Consider the following 24196-nt stretch of genomic DNA (forward strand, 5'->3'; position numbering starts at 1 on the left):
AGGTTCCCTTCTTAGGACATCCTTTTGTAGAGACAGCAGGTTTTTTTCCAGAATGAGCTGGCTTTTCAAAGCAACAGTACTCACTTAGTAATCTCCTACTTTTTCAAATTACTCAATCTCTAAAATGTCAGAATTTTGGATTTGCCTGGGGTTTTCACTATTCAAATTGTTTCAGTGGCTCATTTTTCAACATTGTGAACAAAGCATTTATTGCATTTTTTTGAAAGCGTGATTGGCCTTTATAATATTGTATAATGTGTGTTGGCTGTCAGTGTGCTAGTGAGAAGGTCCCCCGCCATAGCTCATTGAGAGCAAGCCACAGGCTTCTCAGTTACTCCATGCTAAAAGAAAACATGAGAACATGTTATTGGTTACAAGGGCCACTTCACGTATAATTCCTATTCATGCCACCGTTGAAATAGAAACTGTTTCCAGAACAGTTGTCTTAAAACTATTTCAGCATCCAGGAGAAGGAAAAGAACGACTGCTGCAGCAATGACACTGCCGAGGAGAGTAAGAACCCAAAGCTGCAAAGGGAAGGCAGCTCAGTCTTGGTTCGTCCACAGACATGCCACAGAGGTGCACAAGAAGTATGTGGCCCCATTACCACGCCACTACCGGAGGAGGATCGGGACGACGCGCATGCAGGGACAGCACAAGGGTCCACATAGAGGGGCACAGCATTCAGTTCGTACCTAGGGAGAGCGCCCATAAAATACTGAAGAAGAGGAGGAAGGAGGGGCATAACGGCCAGTGCAAGCCTGGGGAGAGGGCCAATATAACAATGAATGAGAGGCGGGAATTCAGTGCAAAGGAAGTTGCTGAGAACACACGCACAAGCAAGAAGAAGGGACATAGGCATCCATAAGACAGCCCAAGGACACGGCCCAGGAAGTTGGCTAGAGGCTGTGACTGCAGAGAGTGAGAGCCAAGATGACGCCTGAGAGAACATCTACAATTGCAGGAACCACCCAAGCAAAGAGTAGAGAAGTGCAAAATGGTGGACAAGGTACAGGACAAATTGGGGGCGCCAGCGACAGCAGGGGACCCTACTCCCAATCCACTGTCTATGTCATCGAGGGCTACATTCCTAAGGAAACCAAGTTTCTATTCACTGCAGCCCCAGCACGACTAAGGCCACAGATGGGAAGAGTGGATGGAAGAATTCAACGACTTCATAAAAGTGGTGGGAGACCAGGGCTCACCTAACATTTTTTGTATTTGTATTTTATTGAATTTATATAGCCCTTTAATCCAAGGTGCTTTATATGAGAACACGCAAAATACATCAAGCATAATATAGAAATTGAATCATAACTTGAAAACAGTGTAAAGAACAATTTACAATAATGCAGAGGTGAGGAGGGAGTATGGAGGGGCAGAGGAGAGAGAGGGAAAGGGAGATGTTAGTGGGGGTAAGATCAGGAGCAAGAGGGAATGTATGAGTGTGAGAGGAAGAGGAGAGAGAAGAGCAGGACTAGAAGAGAGGAGGGAGTGGGGGAAGGAGGTAGGGCGGGATAGGGAGAGTAGTGGTAGGAGATGAGGAAAGAGGGGGAGGGGGAAGAGCGAGAGGAAACAAAGGGTGTTAGGGAGGTGAGTGGAAAAGATAAGATTTGAGAGAAGAGCGAAAGGAAGGGAAGGAAGGGGAAGAGCGGATGTGAAGGGGGAGAAGGTTCCAATGGAAGGGAGCAAGGATTTGGAAAGATCGGAAGCGGGAGTGGGCACAGGGAGGAGGTGGAGGAGAGAGTAGGAAGAGATTAGCAGAGTGGAGAGAGCGAGAAGGGGTATAGAAAGTGAGAAGGGAGGAGAGGTGGGGGGGCAAGACCATAGAGGGATTTGAAAACAAGACAGAGGAATTTGAATTTGAGCTGGGAGTGAAAAGAGAGCCAGCCTAAAGAGGTGAGAGAAGAGGAGATAGAATCAAGAGTTGAGAGAAGGCAGAGGGAGCGGATGGCTGAGTGGTAGATGGATTTGAGTGGGGCGAGGTGAGAAGAGGGGAGTCCAAAGAGGAGGGAGGAACAATAGAAGAGTCTGGAGAAGATAAGGGAGGTAATTAAAAGTTTAGTAGCATGAAAGGTAAGGAGGGGTCGGATTTTACAGATGTTGTAGAGTGAAAGCGACAAGACTTGGCAGTAAGAGAAATGTGGTGAGATAGAGAGAGGAGAGAGTCAATATGGAGACCAAGATTACGGGCATGTGGAGAGAAGGAGAGCTGGGAGAGGGGAAAGAGAATGAAGGCGGGAGGGGAGGGTGGAGGAAGAGTATTGGCAGTGAAGAAGAGGAGTTCAGTTTTATCAGCGTTATGAGTAAGGAAGTGAGAGGACATCCAGGATTTGATAGCAGAAAGGCAGGGAGATAGTTTATCATGAATGCCGGCAGAGAAAGAGGAGAAGGAGAGGAAAAGCTGGGTATCATCCGCATAGAAATGGTGCGAGATACCAAAGGAGGAGATGATAGGAGCTAAGAAGGAGGTGTAAAGAGAGAAAAGAAAGGGGCCAAGGACAGAACCTTGGCCCCTTTGCCCCAGAACATTGCCAATATATTCACGAACCTGGCGGCAAAAGAAATAAAGAGCATCATAAAAACGATTCCCCTACAAGAAAGAACGACATGCCCGATGCTAGTGGCAGCAGTAAAGAAAATACTGGTGGTGCTCCCCAACTGGGACTGCAAAAGATATTATTTTAATCAATGTGTACAGCTTCTGCATGAGACAATTGGGGAGTTTGTGCTCCAGCTCCAGAAGACAATCACCCATTGTGACCTTGAAAACTTTTCCGGCAACAAGGCCATCCGGCTTCGAATCATTGATGGGTGTATCTTATCCGTATTCAGGAAACACCTGTTAAAAAAGCCACTATCGATGCCAGATTTCATGGACCTAGCAAGAGTTTACGAAAGGGTAGACGTCCAAGTGGCTGCTATGGAGAACAAGAAGAAACCAGAAACACTAGAGGCCATGCAGACTGCACCACCAAGAAGTGTGAGGAACCAATTTGGTCTTGGAAGAGTCAACCAACCAGGCTGAGGTCAGACATACCAAGGGGAAAAACAATGCTATCGGTGTGGTTACAAATTCCCACACCGAGGACAGTGCCCAGCTTGGGCACAAATGTGTATGAGATGTGGTCGACAAAAACACTTACATGCATTGTGTAAGGAAAATACAGTGCTTCTCCCGGCCTACAAAAACTTTGGGTCAGGAAGTCCTGACAGGCACCCAGAACAGACCCAACATTTTGGCAACAGGATGTATCCTAAACAAAATGACCTGCGATCACCACCAGGAAGACCAGTGCTCCCACAGCAAAGCCAGATGAAATTTATAAGAGTGATGGAGGATTTCACTGTGCAGATGCCACTGCGATATCAAGAGGAACTAGAATACCCCATCACACGCAGCCATCCACCAGTACGCCACCACGAGAGGGAGAAACTGAGCTATGTGAGGGACCCATGTGAGAATCTTCCACCTGAACAAGGAGGAGGAATATACAACCAAGAGGCTTATGGACACATGGATTGATACAGCAGGGAATACATGCTCCTCATTAGCGATTAAGGCGATAACGTGATTGCCCCAAGGGTGACCATCCAGATAGGGGACCGCAATCACCAGATCATCATGGACACGGGGACCACCGTAAATATAATTAGCGAGACTGTACACCAGCTGATTAAGGACCTGTATCCCCTAGTCCCGTCTCAAGCAAGAATATTTCAATGGGGAGCAACGTTAACCCTCCCCTGTACCGGTCAGTTCCAGTGTGAGCTACACCACAAGGGATGGGTTGTGTCTGCGACCATACACATGATACAGGGCCCGGCTATCGGCAGATGCCTCCTCAGTTACCGCACTACAAGAGCTTGTGCCCTCATCGACATCCGGTGCAACCAGTCGGAGGTGGTATCAGGATTCCCGACGAGGGACAAGGAAGTGAACTTGGTGACGCACCACGAGATGACAATTGAACACATTTGATCCTAGTTCCCGGCCTTATTCAAGGGTGTTGGAATGCTCCAAAGACTCGGTGATAATGCTACATGTCGACCCGACTGTGACCCCAGTGCCCCAACACCCGCGGCGAGTGGGGTTCCACCTGCAAGCACAAGTTTCAAAAGAACTCCAATTGCTCCTGGACAATGACATAATTGAAAGAGTCAGTGTGCCAACGCCGTGGGTGTCACCGCTTGTAGTGGTTCCAAAAGTCAATGGGTGACTGCGACTATATGTGGACATGCGCATACCGAACACAGCGATATAGAGGGAACAGCACCCTGGCCCCAATATCGAGGACATGATCATTCGCCTGAATCAGTCAGTACGCTTTTCGAAACTTGACCTCAATCAAGGTTACCACCAGTTGGTAATCCATCCGGATTCAAGACCAATCACAGCCTTTGCGACTCATGAGGGACTCTTCCGCTATAAATGATTGAACGTTGGGATATAGTCGACAGCAGAAATATTCCATGAAACAATCTGCCGGCTGATCTCGCCAGTGATAGCGGCATTTAATTACAGCAATGATATCCTGGTGTTTGGTAAGACTCAAGACCAGCATGGTGCAATGCTATTACAGCAGTCAGCAGGCCTCACCTAGAATGAGGCCAAGTGCAAAATGACCAAGCCCTGTCTGAAGTTTTTTGGGTGCATCTTCTCTGATGTGGGGATGACAGCAGATACGGACAAGAAGGGATATGAAGAAAAAGGAGGAAGACAGGGTGAGGGAGGAAGCAAGAAAGCACAGAGAGCTTGATGATAACATAGAACTAAAGAGAAAGCAAAGACCATGCAATCTAGATCGCCTGGAGAAGGAGGTAAGGAATCCTGATCCAGAAGTAGCATGGGAGGACATAGAGGAGTTCTTCCCGGAATATGAGTCATTACCAGGCCCATCTAGAGTAAATCTAGAGGACGAGTTTGACTCTAGAAGAATTGGGGAAGCGATCGATAAAGTTTATCATGACATGAGAGCCGAGAAAGAATTGAAATGGAAGGGAAAAAATTATCGACTTGAGAGTACATAGCGGTACGACATAGAGGGAGCCTCATGTAGTACGAGGCCCCCCAAGGAGTTGTCTTTAGTTAGACAGACTCTACAAAGAGATGAGGAAGAAAGAAGTCATACGAGTTGGGTGCAGGAAATGTCAGATGAAGACAGAGACACGTTCCGTGGAGAAGAGAGGTGATGTAAGTGGTCCTGAGGGTTGTTTTCAATGGATAAGGAAGTGAGATGGTCAGATTTAGACATACCTATACCTCGGGCATCAAAATAATTGACACAGTCAGATCAACCTAAAGGGCAACCTCATGGCGAGAGGGGGAGTCGCCACCTTATGTGAGCAGATTAAGATCTCTGCCAGGAAGAGGGCGGTGCAGAAATATTGTCCCTGCCTTGAATAGACAGATGATAGGAGATGAGAGTGAGTTTGGGGTTTCACAGTTTCCCTTGCTACAGAAAGGGGGAGCCAGACCACAGTATATACCTTGGCCCCAGATGGATAAGGATAATTTAAGGTGTAAACGTCTAAGTTTAACTTCTAGTGCTGGGAAATGAATACAAGAATTAGAAAAGATGACAGGAGGAAATACATTGGCTATTGGGGACATTAAGGGTCTCCTGATTGCCATCCTTGGTGAGAGAGCGATGACGTTTGGTCCAGAGCAGGGTATGCTGGTGTTACTACAGTTAACACTGCTCATGACGGAGCACTGTTCAGTAACTTTAGAGCAGCAGTCTGGAAAGCGCTTAGAGTACTATATCCAGACACGTCCGATATGGGAGATATAATGACGAAAAAGATGGAGGAAGCGGAAGATCCGCTTGCTTACATTCAGAATTTTCAAGAGCAGAGTTGTCAAAACAGCTCTATTACAAATTAATTGGGGTATTGATCCCCTCTCAAAAACACAGAAGCCGAAATGTACGACTCTCCGTCCATGGTTGTCACGGGCGCCTGAATTATATCCACACAGGTAACCACATGGCAGCCAATGGGGGGAAGACGGAGTTAGGGAAAGGGGATGACAAAGGAAAGGAAAGAAATATATACATATCTTCTTACAGTATTGCTATACCTTCATCCTAGTATCTAGAACCTATACTTCTCAACCCGACCTCCTATAACCAAAACTACCCTCTTAACATATTCCTGACCTTCTATTGAGGCTGAATACCCAAAAAATATGAGACTTAACACATTCCTTGTTTACACATAAATGCACTTACCACATATAGGTTAGTTCCTGGCACATAGAGGATACAAGATGCTTATAAGCTTTTTAGAACCCTATATACATAACATAGATTGCAAGCTTGATGGCACAAAACAAAGAGAATTCCCTTAAGTGAACAAAACAACAACACATGGCCCCTTGGGCAAGCGTAAGCAGCAAACACATAACATACACATACAATATGTTATTAGCCGTTAATGCCAAAACTCTCCTGGTCTGGCTTTAAACATATTCCTACTCAACTTGTGCCACAGTTCCTGGATGGAATCTCCCACTCAGTAGTAAAAAGAAAAGAAGTGTCCTTTTGTTTATACATTTCGCATGCACTTCATAGCACCCCTATATGTATGAGGTTAGCAAGATATCAAACAAAACAGTAGTTTGCCACTTAACTTAATGTCTGGACGCCTCTGGAGGCCATCCGGACCTGTAGTGATGATGCAGAACTCAACCGGGAGGCCCCTCTCACCAACGCTGCCCAGGAAAGTAGAACTGCTGAAAGCGACCGCTGTGACTCTCACCGCCGCAGCCCAGGACACTAGCACTTCTGCCAGCGGGCCACAGTGAGTCTCACCACCGCAGCCCGGGACAATCTCCTTACTGCGAGCGAGACCACGTAACTAGTACTGAAGAAGCAACAAGCACCTGATTTCTCCGGCAGTCCTTCGGCTATACAAACTTCACAGCAATTCTCCTCGTAGCTCTGCAAACCGCCGCCGCCCATGCTGTCCAATGTTAATTATCTGCACCAGGGCACGGGCGGTTGGCGGTTTTGAAGGCACTTGATTGCCACCAGCTGGGCCGACGCACGCACACACGCTGAACTACACGATGACCCACTGCCTGCTGGGAAGTGTAGTTCAATCCCTAATCCTCACTCTTCTTTGGCCCAAACCCTTCATGCTGACAGTACCTCCTCTCCTAGGGCTCTTCCCAGGATCTGCTTTCTTGGGATATCATAAATGAAACTGTCTTACCAAATGAGGAGCATTCACTGAACTAGCCAGTTCCCAGGAACAGTCTTCCAACCCATATCTGGCCCATTGGATTAGCTACCACAATCCTTAATGCCTTTGCCTTCAATCCAGAATTTTCTTCACCTCATATTCCGTATGACCTTTCTTGATGATTGTGGGGGGTCTCTGCACACGAGTCCCAGGAGCTGCAGCTTTAAGCAAAGACACATGGAATACTGGGTGTATCTTTAAAGTGTGCGGCAATCTTAATTTCACTGCCATCTCTGACACACACTGTACAATCTCATAAGGTCCAATACACTTTTGAGCAATTTTATGAGGCCCTACTAACAACATATTACGTGTGGGCAACCATACTTTATCTCCAACCTTGTATTGAGGGGCCACCCGCCTTTTCTTGTCAGCATATTTTTTTACTGTATTTTAGCCTGCTCTAAATTGGCTCGAGCCTTCTGTCTGATGGTTAGAAGCAATGGTTTTCTCTCTTGGAAGACAGGCATATCTTCCACTTCAGTTAAATGTTCTGGCAACATATTTTCCACCTGCCCGTATACACATTCATTTGGTGCCATTCCCAGCGAGGCATGTTCGGTATTGTTGTATGTGAATTCCGCTAGCCATAAAGCTTGCACCCATGACTCCATACCCTCACTTAAATAACAGCACAAATACTGCTCCAGAGTCTGGTTAACTCTCTTGGTTTGTCCATCTGTCTGAGGATGATAACTGGTCGTCAGGGCACAATCGATTCCTAACATCTTACAGAAGGCTCGCCAAAACTTAGAAGTAAATTGAGGGCCCCTATCAGATACAATACTTTGAGGCAATCCAAGTAACCGAACAACATGCTGCAAAAATAATTCTGCCAGTTTCCCTGCTCCCGGAATTCCTTTACAGGGCACAAAATTAACTTGTTTATACAAATAATCCACCTCTACTCATATAGTATCATCCTGTTCATCCGGGGGTAAGTCTGTTATAAAGTCCATCGAGATATGGGTCCACACCATTTCCGGAGTGGGCAATGTTTTAAGCAACCCTGCCTTTTTAGTATGGTCAGTCTTGCTACGTACACATATTTTACATCTCTGCACATAATTACTGACCTCCTGCTCAAATTCGACCACCAAAAGTACCTCTCCAGCATATCTTGCATCTTTCAACTTCCCGAATGACCCGCCAGTGGCGAATTATGACACCAATGCATTGCTTTCTTTCGTAACTCAATGGTGGGCATATATAATCTTCCCCCATAATATGGAAGCTGATCTCTGAAAGTTTCTAAGGGATCCCTCGACCCCCAGTCCCAATTCTTCTGTTTTCTCATTTATTGTTTTACTTGTTTCAACAATGTGGTTACCACAGTTCCTACCACCTTTTCTGCTGGAATTATTGTCTTTACCTCAACCACAAAATTCTCCAAATTCTGCTGTCTGGACAAAGCATCCGCTTTTCCATTTCTTTTCCCCGGTCTAAATGTTACCACGAAGTCAAACTAAAATACTGTGACCAACATAATTGCCTGGGGCTTAATGTGTGTGCTGTCTTAAAGTACTGCATGTTTTTATGATCAGTAACCACCATCACCTGATGTCCGGCTCCCAATAGGTAATGCCTCCATTCCAAAAAAGCCGTCCGAATGGCTAGCAGCTCTTTTTCTGTAATAGAATAATTCTGCTCACAGCTGGTGAGTTTGCGAGGATAAAAAGCTACTGGGTGCCACACTCCCTCTTCATCTGGTTGAGACAACACTGCCCCTACAGCCCCTACTGCCATATTGGACCGATCCATTTCTACTTGAAACCTTTTCTCAGGATGCGGGTGTCTCAATACTGGTGCTGAAGTGAAAGCATTCTTCAAATCTTCAAAAGCCCTGTCCGCCTCCTGACTGATATTGGTTGATTTTCTCAACAATCTAGTTATGGGAGTCACAGTTAGTGAAAAATTGTCCATAAATATTCTGTAGAAAGTAGCAAAACTCAAAATAGACTGGATATCCTTAACAGATTGAGATGTCGGCCAGTCAGTAACTGCTTGTACCTTTTACTTGTCCATTATTATTCCAGTCGGAGTCAGAATGAATCCTAGAAACTCCACCTGAGTAGTATGAAAAGCACATTTTTCTAATTTTACATACCGTTGATAATCTTGTAATTTTCTCAAAACTGCTCTAACATGGCCTACATTCTGATCCATTGAAGAAGAGTAAATCAAAATGTCATCAATATATACAATAACAAAAATATCAAAAAATTCATTTAACACCTCCTGCATGAAATACTGAAAAGCCACAGTACCATTACATAAACCAAAAGGCATAACCAAATACTCAAATCACCCAAACTTTCTTTCGAAATGCAGTTTTCCATTCATCTCCCTCTTTCACATGGATCAAATGATAGGCCCCTCTCAAATCAAGTTTGGTATAGACCAATGCGTTCTTCACCTGATCCAACAAACCTGAGATTAAAGGCAAATGATACCCGTTTTTCACTGTCACCTTATTTAAAGCGCGATAGTCAATGCAAGTTCTGAGGGTTCCTTCCTTCTTTGGAACAAAAAATAAAGGAGATGGAACTGGAGAAGTGACTTTCTTCAACATGTCATCCAAATACTCTCTTAGATGTTGATTCTCTGTTTCTGTCAAGGCATTTATCCTACTACAAGGTAATTTGGCCCCAGGTTCTAACTCAATCACACAATCATATTGTCGATGAGGAGGCAGCCTTTCTGCCCCTCCTTTATCAAAAACACTAATAAAATCTTGATACTGGTCTGGAACACTCATTCCTATGGCTCCAACTACTTGATGTGCTGGTGTCTGATCCGCTAAAAACAAGGCTGGACCCAGTTCCTCCTCCAAGTGACCCCTACACTCAGAACCTTCAAAAGACACCTTTTGTGTCACCCAATCAATCCTAGGGTTGTCCTGAATTAACCAAGGTATCCCTAAAATGAGTCCAAATTGCAGTGCCGCTATCAAATCCAACACAATTTTTTCCATATGCCCTGACCCACACCTCATCCTTACTGGTTGAGTTTGCTGACAAATAGGTCCTGAAATTAAGGGGGATCCATCTACCGACTGCACCCCTTCCACCTGAGCTTTCTCCCTCAAAGGTAAACCCAATCTTTTGGCCAAACTGATATGAAGCCCGAGTGGAGTCAAGGGCGAGCTGTTGTCTGCTGTGCGGCTGTTCTACTGTTCTACTCGAACTACTGACCTTTTGCCTACGAGGAGCTCCGCTTGAAAAAAGCTGCACTCGCATCCGCTCCGAATCGCGTAAGCCTCACCGGCCAGCTGTGAGCAGTTGAAGCAAGCAGGATCTTGTTGCTACACGTGACTTGCATCACGTGATTTGTGGAAGCCACGCCCCCTGCTGCAAGCCTCAAAAGCAGTTCAGCTCGACCCTTGTGGCGTGAAGCCCGAGTGGAGTCAAGGGTGAGCTGTTGTCTGCTGTGCGGATGTTCTACTGTTGTACTCGAACTACTGACCTTTTGCCTACGAGGAGCTCTGCTTGAAAAAAGCTGCACCCGCATCCACTCCGAATCGCGTAAGCCTCACCGGCCAGCTGTGAGCAGTTGAAGCGAGTGGGATCTTGTTGCTACACGTGACTTGCATCACGTGATTTGTGGAAGCCACGCCCCCTGCTGCAAGCCTCAAAAGCAGTTCAGCTCGACCCTTGTGGCGTGAAGCCCGAGTGGAGTCAAGGGCGAGCTGTTGTCTGCTGTGCGGCTGTTCTACTGTTCTACTCGAAGTACTTACCTTTTGCCTACGAGGAGCTCCGCTTGAAAAAAGCTGCACCCGCATCCGCTCCGAATCGCGTAAGCCTCACCGGCCAGCTGTGAGCAGTTGAAGCAAGCAGGATCTTGTTGCTACACGTGACTTGCATCACGTGATTTGTGGAAGCCACGGCCCCTGCTGCAAGCCTCAAAAGCAGTTCAGCTCGACCCTTGTGGCATGAAGCCCGAGTGGAGTCAAGGGTGAGCTGTTGTCTGCTGTGCGCCTGTTCTACTGTTCTACTCGAACTACTGACCTTTTGCCTACGAGGAGCTCCGCTTGAAAAAAGCTGCACCCGCATCTGCTCCGAATTGCATAAGCCTCACCGGCCAGCTGTGAGCAGTTGAAGCAAGCAGGATCTTGTTGCTACACGTGACTTGCATCACGTGATTTGTGGAAGCCACGCCCCCTGCTGCAAGCCTCAAAAGCAGTTCAGCTCGACCCTCGTGGCGTGAAGCCCGAGTGGAGTCAAGGGCGAGCTGTTGTCTGCTATGCGGCTGTTCTACTGTTCTACTCGAACTACTGACCTTTTGCCTACGAGGAGCTCCGCTTGAAAAAAGCTGCACCCGCATCCGCTCCGAATCGCGTAAGCCTCACCGGCCAGCTGTGAGCAGTTGAAGCAAGCAGGATCTTGTTGCTACACGTGACTTGCATCACGTGATTTGTGGAAGCCACGGCCCCTGCTGCAAGCCTCAAAAGCAGTTCAGCTCGACCCTTGTGGCGTGAAGCCCGAGTGGAGTCAAGGGTGAGCTGTTGTCTGCTGTGCGGCTGTTCTACTGTTCTACTCGAACTACTGACCTTTTGCCTACGAGGAGCTCCGCTTGAAAAAAGCTGCACCCGCATCTGCTCCGAATTGCATAAGCCTCACCGGCCAGCTGTGAGCAATTGAAGCAAGCAGGATCTTGTTGCTACACGTGACTTGCATCACGTGATTTGTGGAAGCCACGCCCCCTGCTGCAAGCCTCAAAAGCAGTTCAGCTCGACCCTTGTGGCGTGAAGCCCGAGTGGAGTCAAGGGCGAGCTGTTGTCTGCTGTTTGCGGCTGGTTACGGCAGGAAGTACTGATCAAACCAGGTAATTAATCCACTCAGTGACCCTCGGTCGCTTTCGGTGAAGACTCTTAGCAATGGAACCTCAAAAACCAAGAACTAGGCTACAAGGGAAGTTAGAGGAATCCCTTGCACACTTACCCGTAAACCCCGTTACCCAGATGACAATGGAGGTAAACACGCCACCTGATGATAACACGGCAGACCAATCACTTAGAGCAAGAAACATTGAAACACAGAAATTAAATACAAAACCACTATTGACAGAAGGCAATGCCCCACATTCGTTAAAAGGGCAGTTGCCGTTCAATGATATGATAGCTGTAAAACTAGCAACTAGCACTCATATTGCACAAAAAACGATTGCATTGAAAAGTCGAGAAAAGGCCACCTGGGTCCCGATAGAGGCAGTCAGCCTAAAAACAGATGAAGTAAGGAAATCGATACAAGGTGAGAGATGTATGTCCCAGATGACGCCAATTCATGGTACATCACAACCTGATCACTCAACAGGGAAAAATCGGACAAAAGAAGATGACGAAAAGAACTCCTTTACCCCGTCCTTACAAGACAGAGCCAAAGCGGCTAGGTTACATTGGCAGAAAACATACACATCATCACGCTCTAAGAGCGTCGATCGCAATAAACATAATGCACTTAGATGCGCCCGACTATCTCTGGACATCACTGAAATTGATGCCATTATGGAGTCACAGGAAAAAAGAAATGAAGTCTTTTACGGAGCAATTACGCCAATACATCTCAAAAATATCCAGACATCCACCCCAATTGTACGGCCAAGATCCATCTCACCTGGTGACAAAAACACAACCTCATTGTCCAAAGAGTCACACAATCCTAAATTGGAAGATCATGACCCCGCTGCCTCACAGCTACCACGGAATCAGCAATCCCCCGTACCGGAAGTCCAACAAAGGATACCAACAACTATGCTAGATTTACAAAATACATTGGTAGCCGTGCTGTCGACAGCAATGATTCCGTTTTTAAAGATACAGGAATACATGGTTGACGCTACAAAAGATCAGGCAACACTCCTGGCAATGATAATGACGAAACAAACATACATGGAAACATTCATAAATACTATGCAGGAACGGCTAAAACAAGAAGCTGAAACATCGAGAATTTGGCAAACACGATTGGCGGATGTAGCTAGAGCCGACCGGGCAGACAAACTGAATCTCCTCGAGACGGTGTCAATCATTACTAAAAAAATGATGGATGACAAAACGAAAAAACAGGGACTCATGATGGAACTAAAACAATATGCAACAATCCAGACACAAACCGAAGTTTGTAATAATAACAAAGAACACAAAGTAGATCAAAACTGCCAATATGAAAGACAAACTCTCTCGACTATCCCAGTAAATTTCCCATTACTGACACATCCACGCTCCACCGAACCATCAGTTTGCACCCCCTTTGATATATTTGATCTCTCAAAGCGTGGAATGGTGGGTCAAGATTTAATAACAAATCCAAAGTCTAAGAAAAAAACGGCAAAAAAAATCCAAAATGGATCCTGTGCATTTCAGAGGAAAATGAAGACAATACAGAAAACTTTACCTGATGAAGCAAAGAATATTAATAACCATTCTATGCTAAAACAAAAAGGTACTCAACAAAAAGCGGTGAAAAGGAAAGAACGGTAATTCAAAAAGAGCAGACCAATTCAGTTACCACCGCAACATCGGAACCATTGGATGCCCTGCTGGAAATAATAAATAAAAAAACACCCAGTCAGGTGGAAAAACCTATTCCAATAATAGGCATATCAACTGCTGATGAGATGAGTGCCTATATCTCTATGTCAATCAATTCACAAGATCTGACGCTGATAGTAGTCGACGAATATAAAGACTCGACAAGAGAACAAACCCTGTCTGAAGCGGAGGAGGAAGAAGTATCGAGTATGGACCTAGAATACTCAATAATATCTAATGATGAACCAGAAACAGAACTTGAAGAGCTCACCCAAAATACCCTGATCTCGCAAAAAAGTCCCACATTAGTGAGACCAAAATTTATAAACCCACAGAAGATAACTGCTGCCTATAGAATAGCTCTATTTCCATCAACACCTATTACAGACGATACAGTAATAATTATAGAGCCAATATTCTACGATTATTCAAAGCAATCCCACAAGTGGAGAAATTAAAATCGGATGATCTAGATCTAGTTCTCTTTCCAAATAAGCAACATATGGAAGAGGTGCAAATTGATTTTTGCAAGCAAGAATTAATGCAAATGGTCTAGCAAATAAACATCAGTTTGAGAAACTAGGATTTGGAATAAAGGAAATCTTTGTCTGAAAAAAAAACAAAAAATCTAGCCCCATTTAACAATCTGAAATCAAACTATAATGAGGACCGGAATAGACGGATGAAACCTGATACAAAGCAGAACAACCATAGTCCAAGGTTACTTCCTCATGAAGATTCGCACTCACAACCGATATGGTGTGATTTCCGCGACTCTCCACAAAGTGAATCAATCTTGAAGAAAACCTACCTATAACAACGAAATAAGAATGAAGCACATAAATGTACCTTCTCACTAGGAACATGGAATACAAGGGGGAATAAACATCTCCTAGAAAAACAGTCAGAATTTCTGGAGAATCTGGATATCATTTGTTTACAAGAAACATGGCTAACGGAAGAGGTGATCTGTGAGGGGTACATTACATTTATGAATCCGGCGATATCAAGCCAACAGGGTAGACCCGCAACAGGAATTCTGTTACTTTCAAAAATATATCCAAATTGGTCAATCATTGCTAGTAAAAACATTCATCCGTGGGCTCAATATTTAACTGTTAAAATGACAACACCCAACAAAGAGGAAACATTGACCGCCTTGGATGATTTGTTGATATCCATAGTTAACATATATTGGAACCCTAATGCAATGTCAGAGAAGAAATTTATCGACGTGATATTTGAAGAATTGGACTACATAGCAATTGCGAATAGTGACATGGAATTTATTACAGTAGGAGATTTTAACTTTCACCTATTTGATAAAGAAGGCCGGTCATTGGACCCCAGTACATGGTCGAGCAGAGCAAAAAAGTGGATGAGAGAAGTGGCTCAAAGAAACATATATCTAAATAACCAGCCAACAGATACCGAAGGTAAACCTCTACCAACATGGACAGGCAAAACATCGAAATCAATCATTGACTATATATTCACATCGGAAAGAATCAGAAGCTTAACGATATCGATAAGAAACTCGAGACAACAGGACAGTGATCATCATTTAATCCAGATCGAATGGTCTACCAAACCAGCCACTGACCGATGCCTAACTCTACCGGTCCTTGAGCTAACAAATGGGTTGAATAGACTCAGGATTAAACACAAGCAAATGGCAGAAATAGCTTCAACCTTTGAAGGTGCACCAATTCAAGATATCATTAAAATGGAGTATGGCTGGATCCTTGAAAAATATAAACAGAAGACTACAAAGATTAACCAAAAAACAGCACACCCTCACTATTTCAATATGGAAGTCCAAACAAAAAAAAAACAGCACTACAAAGCGCTACGGAAATTGAGAAAATCCAAAACACCTAATTTTGAAATAGAAATAAAAAAAGAAAAGACCAAATATTCCAATGCAATTAAAGGTATCAAAGCTTCAATAAGCCAGAATGATGCAGAAGCGATTTTGACAGCACTTAAAGAAAAGAATACGAGACAACTATGGTCATTGTTGAATGTATCAGCGACAAGTCAAAAGATGATTCAAGAAGTGGATGCAAAGAAGTTCAAAACCCTCTGCATTGTCCACAAGGCCTTCTGAGGCCTGGGGCCTAAATACCTGCAACTCTCTCTTCCTAAATATCTTCCTTCCCGAGCCCTTTCTCATCCGTCTCCAACTCCCTCAGGGTCAGCCACTTCTCGAAGCAATGAGCTGGGGGTAGATCTCTCTCCGCGGCAGGAGCCTCCCTCTGGAACAGCCTTCCTGCCTCCCTGAAACTCAAGGAGAACCATCTCCGGTTCCGGAAGCACCTCAAAACCTTCCTCTTTGCTTCTGCTTTCTCTCTCCCTCTCCCCTGCTAATTCTTCACAAAATTCTGCACTGAATCTGAAACTTGGCCACTCTCACCGACTTCGGTCCTGGGCCCAGCCACTCTCCACTTGCACTGCCTCCCTGGCAACCCCTGCACTACGGGACTGTTCTCTGTATTCCTACAGCCCCCCCTGCCCAGCACTTGTCTACACTTACCTTGCACTTGCCACCAGCTGGCCCTATTTATTTATTTATCTATTTATTTGTATTCTACTTACCTTGTACTGCACTTTTCTCTTCCCCCTACCCCTGCACTTGCGCGGTCTGAATGACACCTGGCCTAGTAGGATCGTTGTCTGTCCTCCCCCTGTTCGCCCCTCCCTGCCTCGTCGCGCCTTGAAACACTTATGTATAGGCGCGTTACAAATGCCATATCATATCATGTCATATCAAGAGATGGATGAACCATTATTCAGCATTATACCAAAAGTCGGTACAAACAGTTATGAATGTAAGAGAAGCAAACAAAGACCCATGGGACATTAAATGGGGAAAGGAAGACATCATTAAGACCATAAACTCACTCAAATCATCGAGAGCCCCAGGACCTGATGGTTTATCAAATACCGATTTAAAAGCCGCCCCGGACCAGTGGGCCAACTTTATGAGTCATCTATTACGCTTAATTAAAAAGACCCAACAGATACCTCAGACTTGGACTACAGCAGTTTTGATTCCAATTTTCAAAAAAGGAGATAGAAAAGATCCGGCCAATTACAGACCGATAGCTTTACTAGATCCCTTGGGGAAATTATTTGCTGGTTTCCTGCAAATAAAGTTGAATCAATGGGCAAAAGATAACAACAAAAAGGCCAAAAGACAAACAGGATTTGTCAAACATATAGGTACTAATGTCAACCTCCTACTGTTGAATATGTTGAAACATGAAGCAATGGCTAAAGCGGAACAACTCTATGGCACCTTTATAGACCTAAAAACTGCCTTTGATTCAGTGAATAGACAACTGTCATGGGTTAAATTAAGAAATTGGGGCTGCCCCGTAAATATTCTGAACCCAATTAAAGAGCTTTATTCGAATATCTCAATACGTGTTCGATTGACCAAAGAAGGAAGACTGACTGATGCGATCTCAGTAGACAACGGCCTAAAGCAAGGCTGTAAATTGGCTGTGTGTCTTTATAATCTTTATACTTATGATTTCGGCGAAAAAATTCTAAACACCGTAGCGAACCCTCCAAAAATCAATAGCGAAACTATACAAACGCTAATTTACGCAGATGATATTATCATTTTAGACAAAACAGTGCAAGGAATGCAGCGGACAATGGATAAAGCACAAGACTATATGATGGACAATAAGCTGCAAATCAACACCGATAAAACCAGAATTATGAAGCTGATTGACTTGAAAACCAAAAGGCAACCAAACGTAAAAATTCAGATAGGAAACCAACAGATTGTGACAACCAAGACAATCAAATACTTAGGAGTTATAATGAATTCTTCAGAAAACGAAACAGAATGGCAAGAACACATTGAAACAAAAGCAAGAATTGGCAAGCCAAGGTCGTTTCTTCCATTTAAAATACGGGACTTATTCAGTAAAACCAACAATTCTTCTGTACAAACAAAAAGTAATCCCAATCTTAACATATGCAACCGAGACGCTAATTAATCAAAAAATAATGAGATGGCCCTATTATGAGGCACTGTTCTGGAGGAAGACACTTGCCTTGCCCAAAACATTTCCAATGAACAGATTAAGATTTGAGTTAGCCTTACAATCGGTACAGTCAATAGTCCTATGGAAACAACTGGACTTGTTAAGAAAAAGTATGTCTGATGATGAAATACCAGCTTTGGAAATCCTAAAAGAAAAAAAGGACGCTTTCCGATCGAACGCATTACAGAAATGGGTTAATGAAATTAAGGCAAAAATGAAAATAGAAGACATCTCAGACGAATTGCTACTTAATAGACCACAATATGCAAAACGGAAAATACAAACAAACGATTGGCTAAGAACACTGGAATTACAGAAAAAGTACAAACGGCATCTTCATGCAGAAACAGAGGTGAGGGCACTTAATCGCCTACCTAAATATCTGGTACAGTTTCCCAGCTGTAAGTTTCGCAATTTATTTCTGAGATTTAGATTAAATATATTGCCTACTCGCGAATACCAAGCCTTGATAGCCAAACCTCTTAAGAAATCTGAGGCCTGTCGATTCTGTAAATTAGTGAGACCAGAAACTCTATTTCATCTGATCATGGTATGCCCAGCCTTGAAATCGGAAAGAGATTTATACAAAGACTTCTTTAAAATTTCCGAAAAGCCATCAACAACAGAAGAAAGATCGAAGGAAGTAACCGACGATTAATATTTACTGTGATTAAATTCTGGAATGATCTTATTACTGAAAATCCAGAGGAGCAATGTGAACAACGTGAACTTGTGGCCGATAATTTCCTTTTTACTTAGATTTATGAACAAATGAAAAGTTTGTTAAATCAAAGAAAACATTTTAATAAAAAAAAAAAGATATCAATAAAGTTTCCTGTAGCCCCATAACTGATACAATCTGTGTTGTAAAGGCAAAGAATAATGTCACCAAAAGGTAGAAGTGGGAATTACCCTTTCTTGCTGTATTTGCCACCCAAGTGGGGAACCTGCCTTCCACTAGGCCTGACACCTGAGTTCCCCCGAAGGCCGGCCCAAACCTTTTCCCACCTCACCCATGTTCCTGTCTCCACCTGCTACCTTTTTTCGACACGTTCGAATGTAATGTCCGGGTTGCCCACAGTACAAACACAAATTGTTAGCCTTCCGCTGCTCCTTCTCGGCTGCAGTTAATGGTCCTCTTGTCCCCCCCGATTTGCATGGGTTGTCCCTCTCCACTTCTGCTTCCTTTACCCTTATCCAATCTTACAAAAGGCACCACCTCAGGTCTTTTCTTGTCTCCCTTGCGTTCATTCATCCGATGATCCAACCTCAATGCTAAATCAATAATTGCTGTGCAAGTACTGGGTTGAGGTTCTACCTGAGCCATGGCATCCTTTAACTCCTCTCTTAAACCTTGATAAAACAGCACAGTCTACCGAGGGTAGACGTCAGTATAGGAGGCAAATGTTTTTCATTTTTAGTAGACACGGTTTCGCAGGAGCTACAAGTAGAGTTCCTTTTACTGAAGATTTACCAGTCTCTATAGGAGAATGTGACATGTCGGTGCCACTGCTCTATTCAAGGAAGACACCTGTCAATACATTAGGTCGAGATTTGATGACTAAGTTGAATATGACAATTGTGTTTACTGATAAAGGTATAGTGTGTTCAACACCAGGAATGCATTATTTAAATGTGAGCGAATCTATTATGGCATTTGCAAAACAAGTGACCATGAGAGCAGTCCTGTTGGAACCTGACGTGTTTCATTATGGGGTATGCATTTTGTTGACATGGCTACCAGACCTAGGCATAATTATGAGAATACCTGATGAGTTTCTATTCAGGCCAAAGATACCTATGGATGAAGAGGAAGGGAAAATGTTTCCCTTAGAACTAAAAGCAGCCATAGTGCGAGGAGAAATGGCTTTGCTTGATGGGAATGATCATGATGGCAGATGATGGTGCACAGTGATTGGCATTGGGGAGGGTTCCAGTTTAACTGACGTCACTGATGAGGACATGTTTAAAGATCATCCAATCAGATGATGAAGTAATATTTGAAATGAGCATAACTTGTTGGGTATGAGCCATCAAACGAGAGGTTCCTCAAAAGATGATGATAGCACAAAAACTTCCTGACTATTTTAAGGAAGACATGGCAAAAGTGCCTGTTTCATTATGGACGACAGGCCCCTGTGACGTAGGCCTATTGAAGGCGGTTGTAGAAGTAAAGATTAAATTGAAGCCTGGAGCAATTTTACCTCGAGCACAATAGTATACTATGTCTCAAAAGGCAGATTAAGGTATTTTTAAGACGATTTCTGCCATGATGAATCAAGGCATCTTGGTAACGTCAGAGTCACTGAGTAATATTTCAGTGTACCCGATCAAACATCTAATGGGGTTCATGGAGGCTAATTAAAGATTTACGCCTGATTGACCAGACTGTAGAGGGCGAGTTCCCTTAAGTCCCTAACCCTGCTATAATTTTATATAACATACCTGTTGAAACACGATATTTTACTGTGATTGATTTGAAAAATGTGTTGTTCTCAATCCCCTTACATAAGGACTTGCAGGATCTGATATCATTTACATTCAGACAGACTAAGTTAAAAAGCACAAGAACACTTCAGGGGTGTTGTGAGTCTCCTTTGATTTTCAATAGAGTTCTCTAGATGGATTTAAGCAATATTGATCTGGAAAGTGTTGTGTTGCAATACGTAAATTACATTTTAGTTTGCAGCACTTCAGAGGACCTTTGCAGACGTGATTCTATTCAGTTGATGATTACATGCACTGAAAAAGGATATAAAGTTGACAAAGAGAAGTTACAGTATTGTCAACAGGAAGTGTTGTACATGGGTCCGTTGAATTCGCAGGAAGGAAAAAAGGTTACTCCTGAGAGATCTGAGGCTATATTGAAAACCATGAAGCCACGCATGATAAAGCACATGCAGAGATTTTTGGGATTATGTAACTATGTCGTAGCATGGGTCTTTGACTTTAGCTCATGTACAAGGCCTTTATTACAAGCTTCAAAGAAAGCAAAGGCAACGCAAGAGAACATTGTTTGGACCGAGGGGATGGAAGAAGGGTTTGAGGAATTGTAAAAGGCAATTTGTACAGCTCCAGTTTTAGGGATTCCTGATTATGCTGAGGAATTATTTTTGTTTTCGCACACTGAAGGCACCGTAATGACAGCAGTCCTTACACAGAGAACCACATTGGGGTACAAGCCCTTTGCATATTACAGTGGGATTTTAGACCCAGTAATGAGGGGTCATTTTCTGGGCGAACAATCCTTAGAAGCTGCCGCGTTCGTCATTGAGAAGCCTGTAAGTATAGTGATGGGATGCTCTATGATGTTGTTTGTCGAGCATGCATGATTTGGCATCTTGGAGAAACCAAAAGGGACGTTGACTTCTCAAAGGGCTTCTGCCTATGAGGTAGTGATATCAAATCTGGAGATTATAATAGTTTGATGCAAACTAGTAAATCCTGCCATGTTTGTAGCAGAACCACTGGCAGACGATGAAAATTCACACAACTGTTCGAACTATGAAAAGTTCTATGATGAGATTCCTAGGATAGAAGAAAATGCTTTGACAGGGGGAGAAATTGTTTTTATTGACGGTTCTTCAAGGATCGATCAAAATGATGGACAGAGATATACAGGCGCTGCTGTGGTAAAATACACAGCCAATAGGGAGTTTCAAACATTGGTAAGTGCACGACTCCCGTCTCACTATTCAGCACAGGCTGCAGAGTTAGTGGCACTGATAGTTGCGCTCGAGAATCATGCAGACCAGGAAGTAACGGTGTACAGCGACTCTGACTATGTGACATTGACAGTGCATGCAGGATTAGCACGTTGCAAAAGGAGGGGCTACCTCAGAGCGGATGGCACTCTAGTGGAACATGCCGCCTTATTGGATAGGGTTATTAGGGCACTGTGAATCCCAGTAGCCATCGCAGTCGTTAAATGCGCAGCTCACACTAAAAAGGCAGATTTTATCTCACGCCAAAATCAAGCAGCAGATGATGAAGCCAAACGCACTGCATATTAAAGAGACATTATGTTATTTGGTACGCCTAATAAAATTGAAAAAATGGTGGTGATGATGAGTGTGTCTGACTCCTATAGCAATCATTCAAAGACACAATTATTAGAGGTTCAGGGAGAAGCACCTTAAGATGAGAAGGATCTATGGACGCAAAGAGGGTGTTCTTTAAACCCCTCTGAAACATTGTGGCGACAAGACAGCACTGGTAAACTGGTGATGCCTGTAGCCTTATTAAGGGTGACGCTGGAACAGCTACACTACCCTGCGCACAAAACTAAAGAAAACCTCGCTGTAACTATTGCAGAGGATTGGTTTGTACCAAATTTGTTAGAACATGTTGCATTCTATGTAGTGAATTGCATCGTTTGTCAAAAGTTGACTGCTGGGCATACACTGCGCACAGTTAGGGGAGTTATCCCGAGACCTAATGGCCCCTTTCAGCATTTGCATATCGATTATGTCAACATGCTGCAAGTATGTAATGGATATAGATACATCATTGTAGCAATTTGTCCCTTTTCATGATGGATTGAGGCTGGTCCGTGTACACACCCAGATTCCACCTGTGCAGCAAAATTCTTAGTGCGAGAAGTGTTTCCTAGATGGGGGATATGTGAAGTGTTAAGATCAGATAATGGTCCTCATTTTGCTAACACAATCTTTGAGCAGATAAGTTTGTTGCTTGGTATAAAGCACATGTTTTCTTCGGCTTATCGTCCACAATGAAATTGGATCTGTAAGAGGCTAAACGGCTTGCTCAAGGAAAGAATAGCTAAGTTGAAGCTTACCTTGAAGAAAGTGTGGTTTCATTGCCTACCACTGGCATTATATGCATTGAGGAACCTACCAGGTTCGGACCACCATCTTAACCCCCCATGAAATAGTGACAGGGAGACAAATGAGGACACCCCTCACACCTCCATCCAGAGTTAGAAGTGATGCCCAGCCAACATCAGAACTGTTAGGAATGGAGTTACGTGACTATCTTACCTGGATGACCTCAAGTATCTCTGTCATTTCAGATCATCTACGGCAAAGAGGGTGTGGAGCAGTACAGAACACAGAAGGAGATGCTACAACAAGTGGACTTCAAGAACTATGTGTTACAAAAGTGTTGCCCAGAGGTGTGATCCTAATCCGCAACCATACAAGAAAAAAGTGGGACAAGCCCTGCTTTAACAGTCCTTTTATCATGGAAGACGTTACGCCATCTGCAGTCAGAGAGCGCTTGGACTTTTCTTGGAGACGTAAATATATATGATGGAGAGACCCCTTCACCCCTGCATCCTTTGGAAGCAAGCATCGGGGAAGAACCTAAGCACGTGCAGACAAGATCTATGATGAGAAAGAAGGACGCAGAAGCTGTTGAGTAAAGACAAAGAGTTAATTGGACTGTGGCTTATTCAGAACACACTTTTCAGTCATTTGGGGAAGAGTTAAGGGAAGATATTTGTTTTCGGGCCACAGGAATTTGTTACATTGGACTGAGGCATGCTTATGCCTTGATGAGAAGAAACAAAATGTCAGATCTTGATTTTGCTTTCGACAATTGGAAGAGGGTACAATACCATGATTAATTTCTCACTGAATTCCTGTTCGGATTTGCTCATGGTGGTACCCTATGACAATGTTTCATGGATCGTTCTTGCTTATTTGGAGTTTGTATTTCACGCATATCTTTCATTTGTGGGGAGAAGTACTAGCATTCCTATTTTCTTGTAAGATCCTTAGAATGGCCCAGTTGTGAGAAGATTGCTTACAGTTATCACTGAATACATTCTTCAGCCTCCTGAATATAGTGGGTAGAGTAAATAAAAATGCCCCTATTAGCTGACAATGTGCACAGACTGGTCAGTTTGGTTTTTTAATACTTGGTTGAGGAGTGTTCACAGCTTGTTGGGAGACACACAGATGTCCGTACGTTCCTAAGGGATCCGAGAAATAATGCAGCATTGAATGAGATTTTAAGAGACATTTTATTTCAAGAAATGCCATATCATATCATTCCGAGAGAACTCTGAGATCTGAAGGAGGCTTTCTCTTCGAGGGACAGATCAAGGAATTGCTGGCTTAAAACAACCCCCTTGTTTCATGCGGAAATAAAATCATCATGACGTCTAGTGAAAGGCCAATTCGAGGAGTTCACTGGGAGTTCGTGTTCATCGTCCAGTAAGCAGTCAGCTGATCGAAGACATTTTTCAAGTGAAATCAGCTGTTTCTAGAAGCAGGGCGTAATGGTGCCATATTAAAGTTTCCTTTTTCCTTCCTTAGGAAATAAAACTGGGAAGTATTAGTAGCAATATCATCATGCCAGATTCAGAGAGACGTCCGCATTCTGTAAAAAA

Source organism: Ambystoma mexicanum, chromosome 4p (genome assembly GCF_040938575.1).
Source record: "Ambystoma mexicanum isolate Mex_15411 chromosome 4p, UKY_AmexF1_1, whole genome shotgun sequence".
Taxonomy (NCBI): Eukaryota; Metazoa; Chordata; class Amphibia; order Caudata; family Ambystomatidae; genus Ambystoma; species Ambystoma mexicanum.